The sequence below is a fragment of the Rhodnius prolixus genome, unplaced genomic scaffold (genome assembly GCF_049639745.1).
Source record: "Rhodnius prolixus isolate KJV_2025 unplaced genomic scaffold, Rpr scaffold_5, whole genome shotgun sequence".
NCBI lineage: Eukaryota > Metazoa > Arthropoda > Insecta > Hemiptera > Reduviidae > Rhodnius > Rhodnius prolixus.
Window position 1 is genome coordinate 15,365,299 of NW_027411624.1, and position 12,610 is coordinate 15,377,908.

A 12,610-nucleotide genomic window follows, 5' to 3' on the forward strand; every position below is an offset into this window, starting at 1 on the left:
TGTTCGTTTTATCCATTTATGTGAGTGGTATGGTGTAACCCTGGGTGTCCTGGTTTTCTTTGTCATCCACTACTGGGTCAAGGGATATTGGTGTGTGATAGTGACTAGTCACGATCAGGGGACTTTTTTTTTTTAATAGCTGTACAACTAACTAGTCTTCATGTTCGAAATAACAATAGTTTTAATAGCTAAAAGCACTATTTCTGGAATAGTTTTATTAATAATAACAATAGTAATGAGCTTTATTTACACTCTTTACGGAGAAAATGTCTCTCCTTTTGAAGGTTCAAGAATTTGAATTTAAAAATACATTTGCAAATATGCACAGATTTAAAGATTGAAACCAATGGGAATTTGTAAAAATAAATTGAACCAGTAGAATACATTAAATCAAAACGAAAGCTATGCATGCTACGGGCAAACAAATTTGACCTGTCTTGAAAGTAACGGCCCTGCAAAAAGGGCAAACCAACAAAATGGCGAGAAACATCAGGTGAAACATGATCCTCAACTTCCTTTTGCCTACTTCGCTAGGAAATAACCATTATTCCCAATTTTCTGTCTACCCTTACATTATTAGTGCAGAAAACAAGACATTAAGCAAGAAAAATCTTTTATTTTTTTCATGTTTTCATTAAGAAAATTTTTTATTGCACAATTTGATACTTCATTAAATACCTACGAAGGAAAAATTAGTAAAAAACTTTTATTTTTCATAAAAATAATTAACAGTGAAGAATTGACCAATCATATGGAAGAATGGAAGTAGGTTGGTTGAAGAGCCAATCAGAAGCGAGAACTGTTTATGAAACCACGCCTACCCCATGTATGTCATACCACGCCCTCTTTAGTACGTAATAAAATGAAAGATCTGTATTTTACATTTTTATATTTTCTACTACTTTTGACAAACGAAAATATTACTTTTTTTTTTTGCTCGTGAGCACAAATTACACACAATTAATAACCAATAAATAACTACTTGATATTGTAAAATTTTTCTTCCTTTTATTTAGAAACTTTACCTATAACTAATGCCTGCCACTAGTTACGTTAAATATGTGGGTTTGATTAAATAATAAAACTCGCTAAAGTTGTGAGTAATAACCTGATTTATTAACACATTACCTTTACTCACATTAACATTTACTAGCAACTAACGCTATTCATTAGTCACCATTTACAACAGTCACAACAGTTTACTGTTACTTACTCACTACGTAACGCCACAAAACTGTTCCCCGACTGACCACTGGTCCGCACTGCACCGAATTGCACTAGTCTCTGCTACACAAAGCTCTACTCACTAACTGACTAACCGCCTGACTAGCTATCTCTGAAGCACTCCGCAACACTGACTCTCTCAAACTGTCACTTCCAAAGTGTCTCTCCAAGACTCACCCAAAACTAACTGATTAAAACTGATTAACAACTCTAATAACTCCTTAAAAACTGACTTCTCCAGCTGTGTCTGCCTCCTTTTAATTGCGTGCCTCCCTCCAACTGGGACTGCCCTCCTCCAACTCTCTGAGCATAAGTTTCCTCGCCCTCCTGAGATTCATTGGCTGGAGAAAACATACTGCCACCACCTCAGCTGGGGCCGCCCTCCTCCTACTCTCTGTCTCGCTCCTACCTGTCAATCACTGGCTGAGAAAACACATATGCCACCACCCCAACTGAGGCCTTTCTCTTAGCTGGCTTTTACACAGGTCACTAACTCCTTGAACAATCTAGCCCTTTCCTTTCTAGTTCAGGTAGAGACCGGCCCTTTTGTCTAAAAAGTGGTGGCCTGATACCGACTTTGGTCGCTTAACCCCTAGAACAATCTAGGCCTTTCTTCTCTGCCACAGGTAGATACCGCCCTTTTGTTTATGCAGTGGCGGCCTGTTACTGACTTTGATCGCTCAACCCCTAGAACAATCTATGCCTTTCTTCTATGCCCAGGTCAACTTCGTTACAATATTATAACTATTTATTTAAGTAATAAGTAAACTTCATTAACAATGTTGACTACCTTAAAAGTATGCATATCTTGTGTCTAATTTATATTTTACGTGTATATGCATATCATTGTGGTGAGGACACCTAGATTAAGAATGTAATTGAAGAAAACTACATTAAAATTTAGTGTTAAACTAGAAACTAGAATACCGCAACAGTTTTAATATTACTTTCAAATGAATTATTTGAACTTTACTCAAGAGTTTATATAATTTTTTTATTTTAAGCTTGTAACATTTGCAGTTAACAACTTTCACCTGGCAACAAATTTTTGTATTAATTTAAAGGTTATTAGAGGAGGAATTTACGAAAATACATAACACAGCGTTAATTTGTAACTGCAAAAGGAAAATAATATGTATGTTTCGCTCGAATTACAATCGATGTATTTAAGATAATACAAATTTGGAATTGAATACTTATTTGAAATAATTATATTTGTTTTAATTCTATTTGTTGAATCCTTATAAAAACTCATTTCAATACAAAGGTTTGCGTTTTTTTTTGTTTTTTTTTTAAATCTTTAGCGAGATTTATTCCAATGTGATCCTTCGTCAAAGACTCTTTTCGATTCTTTCGTAAAACACCCAGAAAACATTTCGAATTTGTTTTCTTAATATACGGTTATATCGAATAGAAATGGGGAGATCCTGTAAGTTTGTACTTAATAACCTTGCTGCAATTTTGAATTTCATTTTTGGGTTAGCTGAGTAAATAATTGGAACTTTTTTTTTTTTGAGCACAAGTCGCCGAAGTTTTTGGGTAAAGTCCCACCCTGAAAATTTAGGCATTACTTTGCTTGTTTTGTTCTTTACTTTTCCTCGTTTTGCTTCCTTTAAAAATGATCACTTGTACACCATTGCTTTTGGGATGTTCGGGTAAAAGGGAAATTTGAGGCAACCTTTACGATGCAATTGGGGTTCTACTCGTATTTCTTATTACAAAAATTTTTTAGACTCTTTGTAAAGAGTTTCTTCGATTCTTTCGTAAAACATCCAGAAAACTTTAACCTTCCTACTTGTAATTCTAGATATAATTAAACTATTAGGTTTTCCCTTAAACAAAATTGTAAGGAAATATTGATTTTTCTTTTTTTCTATCCTTCTCTGTATTTATTTTGTAAGCTTCAACTACAACTACAAAATCGTGGCCTAAGAATTACTTGACATCGTGTAATTCTGAAGAGGTCGGTCTCACTAAGAGCAATTGATGTTGTAATAATCCAACAGATATGATTAGATCATTATCAGACTTCAGCCTTCACAAAAAAAACAGAACATAGTGGCTCTTTGTGGTTACACTGGTGTATCAAGATCGCTGCTGTTGCTTTCAGTTAAGGTTCACTCTGTTATTCAACATTTCTTAGTTATTTATTATCATTCACTTCTATAACGTATAGTTTTCTTCTTCATATCTTTTTTTCTAATAATTATACCTTAACACTTTACAAGAATTTTTACACCATTTCAGTCTATAATTCTTTACAAGATTCTGATAAATATTGTCTGTAATTATTAAAACTTAAGATTTGATGCGATTAATATGGCAAGCATTCTTTTACAATTTAAATGGCACCTTGGTGATTAAAAAATCAAAAGTAAAAACATTATTTAAGAATTGTTTGGTTTACGTAGGTGTTAATTTGTTTAAGTTGGATAGGATCCTGTAATGTATAATTTTGCGGTTTTTCATGTTTGCTTGAGAAGATATCACTTTTTCCTTTTTGTTCTGATAATTGATGATTGATTGTGAAGTATCAATTTCGACATTGAAAGGATTGCATCTTTTTTTTTTTTATTGTTATTTACCAGCAAGATTGTTATTCACTTGTAAACTCAGAAGGTGCCACTTTCCGGTTGAAGTTAACTTGGGGCACCAAAATATTCATGATACAAAGTTAAGATAGTATTATTGTGTGCGTAACTGTTTCGGTTTTACATTTCTAGTTTTTTTAGAGTGGTTCAAGCGTTTCCAAGATGGCCGAGAAGACGTCGGAGATGATGACCGCCCGGGTCGCCTTTCTACGTCCAAAACGGATGAAAATATCGATTATAATTAATCAACATTACTATCCTGAGGTGCTTGCTCAACTCCATGAAAGAGTAAGGAAAAAAACGACCCGATTTGTGAAAGAACAAGTCATGGGTTCTCCATCAAGACAGAGCGCCGGCTCACACTGCATTGTCTGTCAAGACCGTTTCTAGCCAAGTACAACATCCCAGTTTTAGGCCATCCACCTTATTCGGCTGACCTGGCCCCATGTGACTTTTATCTGTTCCCCCAAAGTCAAAGTCTGCATTAAAAGGAATACGATTTCAGCAGTCCGTTGAAGCTGTGAAAGAAAAAGCGGCACGCGTCATGCAGGAGCTCACAGAGAGCTCTGTTTCGAACAATGGTAAATTCGCATGGAGCGTTGTAGGGATAGGGGAGGGGTGTTTATTGAAGGTGATAATAACTAAATATGTATAAATTTAAAATGAAATGTTTTACAGCAATAGTCTGGTTATTTAATAGCCACACCTCGTATATTTCTCCATTGCTCGTACAGTTACTATCACTTTATTAAATTGAGATACTCTAAACAGAGATTTAATCGCCCTTCAAGATATGTTCGTTTAAGCATACAGTTTGTTAGTATAGTTTAGCGGTCAATGTTCTTATTTTTACTTCAGTTTACCTTATTAGATATTTATAAAGTCGAAAGTAGTCAGAGTACATAAACTATGTACTAAATGGGATAGCTGTAAAATCTAAAATAAATAACTTTAAAAAAATCAAGAAACTAACGAACATATTTTAAAAATTAAAGCGGATATAAACTACATTTTTATTAATCTATTTTAATACAAATCCCGCGCCAAATGTGGACAAATGTAGCTGAACTAGAAGATATAGAACTTTTTCATGGTCCTATCAAATTGTCTGCGAGCTGCGCTGTTTGAGATTTCAAAATTAAACTAATTAAATTATATACGGTGGTATCTTTTCGCTGTTACTCGTATAGCTGCGTTTGTGTAGTATAGTATATACGCACTGTCACACACTTTGTGTATGTGATTTTATTTATGTGTTTGCAGCGGTGAACAGAGTACTGTGTGCCAAATCTGATTTGGGTGTGGCCGTCAAGAAATATCCATCTCTCATTCTGGTGGTGGGATTCAAACTTTTTGTTCTTTTTTTTTTAAAAAAGTAATTTCGTTACTACTTTGCTGCTTGTAAAGTAATTTTTGTTACAAACAAAATCGCTAAGTTTATGTATTGTGATATGAGGTACTAACAAAATGAAGTGAACATTAACGGTGGCCATCATTGTTAATATAACGTTACAAAAAAAGTTTTAGATGTGCAATAAATGTGCAATCATTTCAAGTTTAAGGACGTTTAACACTCAATTGACAGTTTTTTAAATTTGGATTAAATTTTCTAATTACAGCGTTATCATATCGCCATTAAACTTCCTCGACTTTTCCTAAAATATGTATACAATTGTTTTTTGAATATTCACTTCTTTTCCTAATATTTGATTTTTGAGAAAAATTTGTAGTCCGTCTTAACTACCGCGACCGGTCATTTGACCGGCTGAATATTTTCATTTTATTTACTTATTTTAATATTTTATTTTATTGTTATTTTCTTTTTGTAAAAGAATTCTCTCGAAAACTCAATTTGATAATGCATTTATCGGATTATTGTTTGCATGTGGTGCATATGAGGCCAAAAATGTACGAAACTGCCATTTTCTATGGAACAAAAAATAGGGACGAGCATTCTTCTCAAACACTGTGAGCAGAAATGTATAGACGGAAATTGTGAGGTTTATTCGAGTGGATCAAAGAAATAATCGTTTACAAACCGATAAACTTGCTTTGATTTCTAAATTTTGGAACAAATTCGTAGAGAACTGTCAAAACTGTTCTAACCCTTGAGCATATCGTATATAGGTTTAGTTTTAAAATGTTTTCCCCAAAACTCCTGGGATGAACTCCGTATGATGCTGCAACATTTTTTATCTAGATTATACACTTCTCACTATTTCTTCCGCATGTTTCTAGAAATGAATCTTTTCTGACAAAAGTAATTTCCATCACAACGTTGATTTGATGTTTATCTATTTTTATTTTTTGTACCGAATTGCTGTTGAATGCGTGAAAATGTAACCTGTCATTGTTATTTATGACAATTTTCCGAATCTTTAAGAAAATTGGAGTGAAAAAAGTTGATTGTTAAGTTTCTTTCACATTTGTACGCCTACTTTCTAACCATTCAACAAAGATATCTTTATTTTTTTTTACTTTGTTTATTTTGACAAATGCAGTATATTTCTGCGATAAGTGAGTCTGATACAATATGATACATAAACGTGAGGGGAGAATTCACCCATTTGGTGAAACTCCCAAAGAAGAACAGTTCACTGCTGTGCACTGGCACTTACTCGTACTTCATTAAGATCAAGTGGCCACCATCGGTGCTTCAACCTTCTTGGAGGATTTCCTGGCTATGCAATAAGTTTTGGAAAACTATAGGTTTTAGGATTTGTGGAAACTATAAGGTGAAGAATTTAAGCGCGTAGCTGTTACACTGGGAACTAGGAAATCATAGTTGTAAAGTAGAGTTAGAAACAAAGTAAGGAGCTTTATCGATTCGACGGGATGGTTTTTGATTGAAAAGAATGGATGCTGTAGATATTAGAAGCTTTGGATGAACCCCCTAAGTTCAATTTCGCATCTCCAAACAGTTTTTTAGTATCATGGTGTAGATAAGTCGTTTTTTGCTAAGCGAAAGTTTCGATCGTTTGTCGAGAAGTCTAGAGAGAAGTTAGAATTGTCTGTTAAGTTCTTTCCGTTTAAATCTAGTATGTGCGTGAAGAGTTCTGGGTATTCAGCACAATCTTTAGTGGCAAGAAACGTGAAAAGTAACATAAAAAATAATTTTTACAATTTTTCAACTTTACTTAGGAAAAATTCAAATCTAAAGTAAACTTTTAATAAAGTAGTTGTACTATTAATATTTTTTTTGAAACAAATAATTGATGTTTGTTTCCTTTTTGTTGCATATTGGTTTTATAGAAAGTGCATATAAACCACTTTATTGAAAGTGTTTCTAAATTGTTGGACGCTAGTCTAATATATTTTAGAAAGAGAGAGAACAAATATGTTGCGCTGCCATGTTTGAGAACGTTTTATCTAGTCTACCATTCCATTAAGTATAACGGCACTTTCTCAAAGCCGGCGGCACTTGTGCTATCGTCACATGGCACAGAAAAGTGCCAGCCTGTACACATGGTCAGCACTAATTTGTCCCTCTACTATTTATAATAGTTCAAGAAATTGAAATAGCTAAAAAGGAATATTGCTATAGTTCCTCTGGTATTGCGATACTTATTTTTGTTGGGCAGGTGGTTTACAATGTCGAATGCTAAAGTTCTTCAGCACCAGTGGGAGTGAACGGATGTTCATAGTATCTAGGTCAGGCGACAAGGGTATCTCGCGCCATATGTTTCACATTCAACCTCCTTAATATTCAAATTTCGGAGTCCCACGTTTCATTTTACCAGATACCAGTACACAATGATCTCTGATTTATGTTTGTTTGGATTTTCGCGCTTACTTTTTTTTTGTCGGTAACTTCACGGGAGCCAAACTATGATTGATTGGTTAATTGGTATTTACAAATAACTTTAATAGATTGGTTTAAAAAGGCCATTTTATTTCTCTTAATATTCCAAACTTGTGATAAGAAAAAGTATTTATTTTCATGCAGTTTTTCCATTTTGTGGTTACACCGAATATATCCAATATATCAGAGTCCGCGTGTGTTCGTATTCCAGGTGGTATTTTGTTAGCATTATCAATCAAAAACAGGAAAATTGCAGTAAAGTGGAGAAATGCGATGAAATAATGCACATTGTTTTTTAAAATTCCGTTTATAATATAAATTCAAATAAAGTTACCATTATCATTCAGCGCCTGCTACTGAATTTGAGTTGAATTATTGCAACGATTTACACGGATTAGAGCACAGACTTAATCAAAATGGCTTCTGAAATAAATTATTAATCAATGGCCAAAAAAAGATGTTTGTGGTTTAATGGTGTTTAATCTTTATTAGGTATTTGGTAAATTTATTATAAATATAGAAAGCTATGACTTAACCAAGTGCTTTGACAATTAAAATTAAGATATTTCAAAAAGTAAAGTTAATCGATTTGTGATGTGAACGAATGTATCCTTGAATAAAAAAAAAGTAAAGTAGTACCTATTTTTATTAGGCGGTCTTTACGTCTAACTACCAAATTAGGTACAGTGGACAGTGACTATCAAACATACTTTACTACAAAGTTCTCTTATTAAACACTGCATAAAATCCTAGGTCTAGACCTGGAATCGAACCCAGTACCTCAATACAAATATGCATAGTAAATTTCGTACCAATTCCGTCGTTGGTTAAGATTTTTGTTTCTTATCGTGAACATTAGTTTGTAATTATATTCAATTTGTCTTGAATCTAATAAAATTATTTATTGTTCTGTTGATTCAATAATTGATTTCTTCAGAACCATCTTTTTTTTTAGATTATTTTTTTTTTTATAGGATTGAATAAGCCACATTTGGCATTGAAACAATATGCTTGAAAAATTGAGTAATTGTCGGTCTGCATTTCTGTTTTGTAACGCTCACTTCTTGTGGTTAAACTGATGTCACCTGCCCGTGATCAACTCACCGAGTCAATTGTTGTTTCCAAATACTAGTTTGTTATCAGATGAGTGAAGGACTTGACTTGTTGCAATTCTTCCAGTTATTGCATTGACTAAATGAACTTTGAAATGATTGATTAAACTTTTGTTTATTATCCATTTATTTATTTGTGACTGTGAAATTTGCTACAACCAGATGTGATACTAGAATAAAATGATACGAGTGACAGAAGAAGATACAACGTGATATCACTTCATGGCGTTGGAATTATTGTAGTTCAAATGCCGCGCTTCAGTCTTCTAACAGAAGTATTGGGTATGGTTAGGTTGAAAACTGTTGTTCAAGAGAATTGTGATGATAGGATAAGATGTTGTGGGAAGATTGATGGCGGAATTTTATCAGATTTAACACCAAGGGAATGGATAGATCATTTTGTAGGATTTGGAGACCATAATAAGGAGCATTGGTGATTTTTAGAAGGATTTTTGTATAGGAAAGATTGGATTCTGTGAAGATTTGAATGCTTAGAGGAATCCTCATCTCTAAATGATAAAAACTAAATGATATTATGTCTTTAATTAATACATTATGAAATCAGATGTAGACACATACATCGTTCAAAATAACACATGACAAAGTCACCTGAAAGCCAAAAGTTAAGACAGTTCGTTTACTTACAGGTCACGATTTCTTTCTGGTCCAACCTAATTAAGATTGGCTTAGCTACATCGGATCAGTGGCCGCCATGCCACGAAGGTCGCCAGAATTCAAGCCATGTACACTGGCTAGCCGTTCCTTGACCCAAACCAGGCCCTAACCTGGCGGGTTAACACTTAGTGCCGTCCAATGACAGAAATGTCAAGGTCGGGCATTGGATTAAAAATAAATAAATAAAACAGCAAATCTTGCATTTAAATAATTGTCATTTCATTATTAAAATCTATGAACGAGGAAAACAATTTTTGTTTAACCCTGTTTTGGAACAAAAACTATCTGGTTATGGTTGTTTCATTCTAAAGAGTAGTTCATCTATTTACTGCTAGTTTTACGGCAAAGACTATTCAAAACAAAAATGGGCTCTTTTTGCAACTTCACAATTTGAAACTATGTGAATCCACAGCGGATCGGAATCATTTTGAGACTTACTCTATACTTTAGTTAAGCATTCTGTGAACTCCAATCACATATCTTGATGCCATGAACAGAACGAGTCCAAAGTAATGTGTCTATTCATTTAATTCTGTAATTTTGAATTTGTCATAAATTTTTAATCTATTCCAGTTAAAAACTGCGTTAATAAATTACGAATATTTTTCTATTTAAATAAGATTTATGAAGTTGAAATATCTGAAGTAATGCAACATTTAATATTATATTTTAATACAACTACTTAATGTGCATTTAAAACACAGTAACATTACGCGACATTCATATATTCATGCAAGTAATAAAAGATTCTATTTCATTTGTTGACGAATGCGTGCAAGACAGGTGTATATGTCATAATTAAAGATTAAAATTAGCTAACTAGGGCTAATTTTTTGCAAACTTTTATTCATAAATGTGTTGACTAGGGTTAAGACTTGGGTTAATTTTTCATTTCATTTGTGAAATATTCGAGCAATTGTAATCTTAATGGAGATAATAAATCTTTTTTTGTGAGGTGGGCATGCGCATTGAGTTCCGGGGCTATTATTGCCCCCAAAAAATAATTTTCTACACAATCCTGTGGTGGCTGCTCAACCTGGGATGGCACTTCCTCCGTCGAGTCTCTGAGAGGCAGGAGGTTATATAATATTTTGCAAGTTGACTTTTATGACGTTGATGTTGGGAGTGGTTAATACGAGGGTCGTTTGAAAAATCCGTGCAAAAATAAAAACTACTTAATTTTTTGGGGTAAACCTTTTTTATTTTTCAACATAGTCTCCTTTTAGGCTTATACACTTCGTCCAACGCTGCTCTAGTTTGTTGATCCCTTCCGAATAATAGGATTTGTCCAAGTCTGAAAAATAGCCATTCGTTTCTGCAATCACCTCCTCGTTTGAATAAAATCTTTTTCCCGCCAGCCATTTCTTCATATTGGGGAACAAATAGTAGTCCGAGGGAGCCAAGTCTGGAGAATAGGGGGGATGTGAAACGAGTTTGAACCCTATTTCCATTAATTTTGCGACCACAACTGCTGAGGTGTGAGCTGGTGCGTTATCATGATGGAAAAGGACTTTTTTGTGGACCTATCGTGGGCGTTTTTCTTGCAGCTCGGTTTTCAAACGGTCTAATAACGATGAATAATATGCACCTGTAATAGTTTTACCCTTTTCCAGATAGTCGATGAGGATTATTCCTTGCGAATCCCAAAAGACAGTCGCCATAATCTTTCCGGCCGAAGGAACGGTCTTCGCCTTTTTTGGCGCAGATTCCCCCTTGGTAACCCATTGTTTAGATTGTTCTTTGGTCTCAGGAGTGTAGTGATGTATCCATGTTTCATCCACAGTGACGAAACGACGTTTAAAGTCCTGCGGATTCTTCTGGAACAGCTGCAAACCGTCCTTGCAACACTTCACACGATTTCGTTTTTGGTCAAGCGTGAGCAATCGCGGCACCCATCTTGCGGATAGCTTTGTCATGTCCAAATGTTGATGCAAAATATTATGTACCCGTTCATTCGAGATGCCCACAGCACTTGCAATCTCACGCACCTTCACTCTTCTGTCATCCATCACCATATCATGGATTTTATCAATGATTTCTGGAGTAGTAACCTCAACAGGGCGTCCAGAACGTTCAGCGACACTTGTGCCCATATGGCCACTCCGAAAATTTTGAAACCACTTATAAACTGTTCTAATCGAAGGTGCAGAGTCACCATAATGTTTATCAAGCTTCTCTTTAGTCTCCTGAAGCGTTTTGCCTTTCATAAAGTTTTGTTTAATCAACACACGAAATTCTTTTTCGTCCATTTTTTGAAAATCACTCGACTTCCTCGATTCAAACGAATGCCAAACACAAAGAAATAGACCGATCTGGCTGAAACTTGGTGTGTGTTCTTCCAAGAGATGCTACTAACTAAACATAATCTCGATACGCGCCAGTGGTGCTATCTCTCTGACTTTGCACGGACTTTTCAAACGACCCTCGTATATTGTGCCGCCCTTACTAGAACTTGTTTTCTTTTTGGTACACACCAGAAATGTAGGGTGCTTTACCCAAATAACCTATCCTATCGTATAAGGTTATTTACTGGCTACTCATTCAGTGACTCTGATGTGCAGTATTTCTTCTATAAAATTTAAAAGTGGAACTTGATTTTTCCTGCAATCATTAATTAATTATGAGCTCACAATTTTTTTCAAATTTCCCTTTGTATTGTCAATAAAGTGAGCAATTATGAAAGGAAACGTGAAAACACGGAATTTCGCGTTTAAAACCAGAATTATTCCCAAATGATGTCCTGGAATTTCCTTTACAAGTTCAGCTTATCATCATACTATACACGAAGGGTAATGCACTAGTTGTAGCTGATGAACTAAGGGATCTTACCAGATGTTTCATTATGAAGTAGGTTGGCGTCAAGTTAATTACTGCGGAGAGGAGGCAGTTTCTTATTCATATGTTTTATGTTTGAAGTGGATGGAAATCACAAGATAACGAACGTTAAAAGGATGAAAATAGCAATGAGTTCTTTGGTAATTTGTTTGCTAGGTTCAAACAGTATTTAATTTTTATTTATTTTGAATTAAGGCACGTAGATACTTGAGTTTATTGGCGGCCGGAGCAGTTTCCATTGCACTGCCGGCCTCCGGACAATGTTTTCTCTTTATAGACAACACTGTTGTAAGAAGTTGCTAGGAAGGGAAAAACTTATTGGCTAGTAGCTGGATTCAAAACCCGGGATCATCTCGAGGTTAAACCAGCTG

The 12,610-nt window shown here is 34.6% G+C and overlaps 1 protein-coding gene across 14 annotated transcripts in view; it reads left to right on the forward strand.

Moving 5' to 3' along the window:
* The window catches only part of how (protein held out wings), a 301,990-nt gene that overhangs the window by 94,757 nt on the left and 194,623 nt on the right, over positions 1 to 12,610 (forward strand). The window lies entirely within an intron of this gene.